The sequence below is a fragment of the Pinus tabuliformis genome, chromosome 1_1, assembly GCF_031772625.1.
Source record: "Pinus tabuliformis cultivar Carrire ecotype Pingquan chromosome 1_1, CPIR1, whole genome shotgun sequence".
Classification (NCBI taxonomy): Eukaryota; Viridiplantae; Streptophyta; class Pinopsida; order Pinales; family Pinaceae; genus Pinus; species Pinus tabuliformis.
This window is the reverse complement of record NC_142297.1, coordinates 440,929,550-440,936,694: the sequence shown is the minus strand read 5'-3', so window position 1 is coordinate 440,936,694 and position 7,145 is coordinate 440,929,550.

The window sequence follows — 7,145 nt, the reverse complement described above, 5'->3', positions numbered from 1 at the left end:
TATTCCAATCCAGGGATCACTAGGCCCTAAACCGAGACACCACCCTCTAGGATTTACTGTGTCTCCTACCATTCACACCAAGGCTTCCTAGGCCTAAGAAAGGGAAACCACCTCTAGGTTTTATCGTATATCCCTCCATTCACCGACAAGGATACCTAGGCCCACAAAGGCAACACAATCTACTTTACTGCAACCTACAGTCTAGCTCAGGGGTTACTAGGCCAGTGGATTTACCATGATCCACAGTCCAGTTTAGGGACCACTAGGCCATGTGCTATATCTTTCATAGATCCACCTTACCTAGCTTCGAATACATCCAACAATCCAACTCAACAAAAACAAGAGAACCCCATCACACCATGGCTATCCGCAAATGGATAGGCTAGGTTGAAAACACTATCACACCTATAAAAACCCATGCCATAACAACAAAAGAACCACATGCAATACCATGCATGCCAAATCTAGCAAGGAAAATACACATGCAAATTGATAGCTGCAAAGAATATTGTTGTAGTTGCTTGATCCTACTCTTTCCTTACTTGCTCCTTCCTTTTGCTTTCCTTCTTTTCCTTTCTTGATCCAAGGATAAACATGAGAAAAAGCTTGCTAACTGATCCTCATAAGCCTTTCTATCAATTAGGCCTCTATTTTCTTCATTTTCCATTATTTTCATTCATTTTTCTCCTCACATGCAACCAATGGCCTTTCACCTTCCTTTTCTCCTAATTTCCTTTATTTTGATAAATAAATGTCAATTAATGTATCTTTTCCTTTCCAAAGCCTTTGTCATTGCATTTTACATTTTCATTTAGCCATAATAACCAAAATGAACATCCACACTAGGATGTTTTGCCCACCATTCAGCTTGGAATACGTCTCCCATCACTGTGGCCTTATATATTTTTACATGGAATGTATCACCACGGTTGTTATAGAACCCTCCCCCTTGGTGGAACACCGTCCTCAGTGTTCAATGAAACCTATAACCAGAAAGACTCCTGACAACAAAACATACTTCCCATGCAACTTTATAACATAGCTCGTTGTAGTATTTACAATGACCATCTACTAAAACATGAAAAATATATCGTTTAATGGAGCTTTATAACACAACTCATTACGATATTTACAATAATAACCACATATACACACAGACACATTCACTTCACCTTGAAAATAATCATATTGTCTATGGTTTATAAATCCAACTCGATACAATATTTACAATAATACACACGCATATACACATATGAACATTTTCTCAACCAACAAATAAAAGGATACGATGCCTACATCTGCAACAAGGGAATCTAGAGGCTCACAACTCCACCCTCAAAGTAATACCAGGATTCAAGTCCTTCTTAGTAAGTCGAGAATCCACTGCAAGGTCAAATATGCATCCAATGTCCACTTATCCTCTCAGGGAATAGTTACCATCTCATTGTTCCAGGGCACACTCCCTATGTGTATTTGATTCCATATGCAATGCTAATGACCAAAACCAATATATCCCTAACCTTCCCTTCTCTCCTACACAGTCCCTCAGGCAATCTGGTCACCCCCTTCTATGCAATCACTCATCTTCCAAGTTTCCCGGCATCCCCTATCCTGGGCGATCCATCCCTTGGAAAGGATTCCTTACATTGGAAGATCAAAATCTAAGGCATATACCTACATCAAAACCATCATACTGGTCATAGCATGCTCATGGAAATCAATGGACACTATGGGGTACTAGTGTCCCATAATGGCCCTACTCCTGAATACTTTACCAACATATTGTTGCATGTTCCAATTCCTTTTGTCCTTGATGCTAATGCTTGCAACCGATTTCAACCACCTAACCGACAATTTCATGCTTTCCTGTACCAAGCAGATAACTCCCATTCGATTTAAAATAAATTGAAATAAATTCAAATCATACCTCATTGGTGGCCCATCAACAAGGTACACTTTGCAATTTTGTTCGTTTCCTGTCACAACAACTCAAACTAGCATCTTTGATCAAATCATCACGTATAAACATATCACATCAGGTTAGCTCAAAACGCAACCATCATAAATCACATGTAACCATCATAAACCATAACCATATATCACATGTAATCATCATAGACTAGAATCATAAATCACATGCATAATAACACTGAAATAAAACACTGATACTTATCCTCTAATCAATCCTTAGCTTCTACCTTTGTCCTTACTACGTGTGCACTCTAGATCGGTTACCACACCCGAAAAACCAGTTCCTTCTCCTCAACCATGTGCACATACCCACAGTGTGCATCACACACATACAACCACACATGACATACAACACCATGCAATACATTCTTCTACACTTGAAATAGAACACAACACATACATTTATACCTAATGTACAACGCCACACAGTACATGTCCCTACACTTGGCATACAACACAACACAATAAATGTACTACACATAGTTCAACACAACGAATACACAATGTGTCATGATACCACAACTACACAATGCACATACATAATCCCACATGCCCGCAATGCAACATCTAAAACATGTACATAATACCACATGTACACTAGTACCATATGTAGAACATGTGCACAGTACCACTTGTGCACAACATCACCTGCACAACGTGTACACAACATCACATGTACACAAAACCACCTGCACAACGCGTACACAATGCCACATGTACACCGCACCATCTGTACAATGTGTACACAATACCATATATACATAGTACCACATGCACGACATGTACACGACACCACATGTACACAACATCACATGCACACCATGTACACAACACCACCTGCACACAACACCACTTGTACAACATGTACACAACGCCACATGCACGCAACACCACATGTACAAGCATGCACATAATACCATATGTACATTAGTACCACTTATACAACATGAAAACAACACCATATGTACATAGCATTACATATACAACATGTACATAGCATTTCATATACAACATGTACATTGCATCATATGTACACAACATTGCATATCCAACATGTGCATAACACCATATTCACACAATGTCACATATCCATTATGCGCACATTACAATATGTACACAACACCACATATCGAACATGTATATAGCACTATCTATACCCATCACTGCATATGAAATATTCACACAACACTATATGTATCACCCTATACATCACATTGCATAAACAACATCTACACATGCTATATTTACACAATACCACATGCACACAACATCATAGATGCAACATGTACAACATATACACAATAGTAGTACCAGACATCCAAAACCACACTATCTCTACCGGGAAACATTGATTCTAGTGTCTCTTTGCCATCCATGGTTATCCTAGCATGCCACGTACCACACTGCTTTCATTTCGCTGATACATCCCTCAGTATAGCATGTACATAACATAAACATAGTCATAATACAAGAATACAATATCAATTCATATCCACATGATAATAACCTCATATATTTTTCATGACTACTCTTCCCACTTGATTCCTCATAGCCAAGAACCTCTTCATGCCATTCACCTGCATAAGCAATCATTTCTCCACAAGAATGATCCCTGGTAACCCTGTTAGACAAGGACATAGATACATAGACATATACATATATATAAACATTAGCATAAACAATCATGATCCATGATAACCCTGTCATACATGACATACATACATACATACATGTATACATATATAGACATCAACATAATCATGTTCACAACATAATTACCAAATATCATAAGGTCAAGGTTAAGGGAACACCCTGTATGCATGCAACACATGCGCAACATCGGGAACAACAATTCCCAACATATCTAAGGCATATGATGTCCCAATCCATTCACCTTACCTTTCTTGATTACCTTTCCCATGGTTGTCCTGCCATCGTCCATTTACACTAATGGACCCAAACAGTCCAATTGGTTGTCATACTCTTGCTTTCAACTACCCTTATACATGTACCGAGCTTCATCCAGGTCTTACATCACCTGTTGGGTACCACACAAATCTCCCCAAACTACATTAACTTTCCTCTTTCCTAAACCAACTCCCACGACTCAAAACATAAAAGTCAAGACAAGAAACAAACAAGAAGAAAACCATGGGAAACCAGCAACACCACAACCCAAGTGGCATGGCCATGCACAAGACATAAAAAAAACCGCAATCAAGTGCATCAAATCACCAAAATATCAAAAGCACATGACTGATAACAAATTCCATGACTCAATCCCCATGGTTCCCAATGCTTCCAATGGAAAGCTAAACCTGAGCCTTTTTTGAGATTTCATGGCAGCGTTTTTTCCTGAAATCCCTTGCATCATACCACCATCAACACATAACTATTAGTGCATAAATAAACATAACAATACACTATTTACCTTACCTTTATGTGGCAAGCACATTTCTTGCCACTAAACACATCCACACCATCTCTTAAGGGACTCCAATTCCCTTGACATATCCACCTGTAACTAGAGACTAGTTCATATACCTGTCAAATACATTTTCATAAATATAGCACATATCCACATAATTTTAGACAAGATTAAGGTTAAGAAGACTTCCTGTATGCAAAGCACTCATTCGTTTGGAATTATGGTTTCCAAACATAGCCAAAGGAATTCTTGCCCAATTCCTTTCTTTTACCTTTTTACCTTGTTGCAATCGAGGCTTACTATGTATTGTCACATCACCCAAATGTTAGTTATATAAACATATCAATTGTTACCTTGTCACGCTAATACCAAACATGTTTTCCTACAACTATTTACACATGTTGATCACATGTTCCAAAGCTCAATGCAACATATCTATTACTTGGAAATCAATCTTCACCAAGACTAAGAATCATGTCATATTCCATAGTTATCTCATATGCATTGGACATAATGCTACAACTATCACTTACTTACTCTCAAATACATATCGACTATCTCAACACATGTGTTAGTACGACCATCTTCAAACAAGATCATTTCTTCATGCAATATTACAAACACATACTCATATCATGAAATTAATCTAAATTTCAAACAAACTATAAATGTACCATGTTAGATAAATCAACTAGACGAAATAATAAACATCAAACACTCAAATACCAAATATACGACATAATAAAATAGTCAAGCACCAAATATACGACATAAGCAAACTCATTCCTTAATGTATCGTAGGGGAGGCTATCTTGTCTTCACAATCAAGCTAGATTAGCACAATATAATTTCAAAACATATCAAATCAACCATAACTAAGGTCATGATATCCTTGATAGTAACTAGCTAACATATTCACATCATAAAATCATAAACAATTATCATTCATGCATAAAAATCACATATGCACCATTAGTCTATATTATTATGACATAATATCACAATGCATTAACTCATACAAGAATGTCATAACCCTAACCATTTTCATAGACGAATCCAAATTAGTATGATACATATGGCATCAATATCTTAATGTAATAACCCTAATCATCAAGTTACTATAATATAAAAACAACAAGTTATATATCATACTCATCAACAACATATAAATTAATAATCAAGCTAACTGTCATATAACGTTAACAAGTTAACCTATAACATACTCATTAAATTACCTAACATAAAACAAAAATAGCAATGCATACAACCATAGGTTACTATTATTCATGACTATCTAACACGTGCATATCACTACACTAATCAACTATCATCTATAATGTATGTAACCATAACATTTATAGACATGTACATAAACCTAATATATATAACCCTAATGCATATAACAATCCATTAACTAACATACCTATATGCCAAACATACAATACTTGTATGATGATCTTCCCTTACCCTGAAGTCCATTGTTGTAACTTCATATTAATGATCTGCATCTTCTGCTCTATCTCAGCCTATACATTAGCATCATAACATACCAATATCATCATGATGACCTAATTGCATACAATGACCTTATGCACAACAACCTTCACCATGATAATGCAGAGATAACATCTAAACATCGACATGCATAAAAATGCATATATAACTATACACTCATGACGATACATCCCACAACAAAACCATCAACCTTCACATGGCGACATCACTACAAAAATTATCAACACCATGCAAATGCAACAAGCACAAGGACTAAAATCATAAGGAATACAAATGAAATCGATATGAATGCATGACCAACACACCACCCATCCAGGTCGAGGGGTGAACCATGCTCTAATACCACTCTGTAACACCTTCCTCCCACATCTACCCAAGTAACTGGCCAAACAAGGTAAACATTTAACAATAGGATACTATGATATGATTCAACCTCCTAGGTGACCTTAAGCGCGTGGAATCAATGGAAACACATCAAACATACCTTCCACATCAACAACAACACTCCTAGGAGCCATCCCAACCACTCAAGTATCATGCCTCTGGGTCCCACTGAGTTTTTTAACCACTTGACCTTTGTATGCTCCCATGCTATGGGCATTCTAGGGTCCAGAGAGCTTTAGATGCTCCCACAAGCCTTCATGCTTGTGTCCAAGGACTATTTCCAGCAGGCTTGTGCCAGAGTCCATGAGATTTAAGGCACTTTTCAAGCCCAAAATTTCGACCACTACCCAAAACTTGTTGTAACTTCTCGAATCCATTAAACACATGATGACACGACTAATAAACCAAAAATAACTCCAGGACTAGGCCTCACCATCCCCAGCTGGGAATGACATTCTATCAAACACTTGGCATCAATGCAATCTACAGGAGTAAACAACAAATCTGAGCATAGGGGTCTCATACTTATCTAAGAATCACTAAGAAGCATTGATCCCTTGTATCATTAACTACATCATCATCAATTAGGTCATATATACATAATTTATTCATTTACAAATAAAAACATGAGGAAATTCATACATCATCACTGTCATAATACATGCTTATAACCAGCATAATAACAACAGAAATATCAAGGATGCGTTAGCCATAGAATCCACATATAAGCCAATACATTTATACATAAGATATCAAGGAAATAACCTCTTACTAATGAATCCAAAATCTAACCCGAGTTGGGACTACCGAATTCCACCTGACCATAGAATGGTTGATCCAAATATCT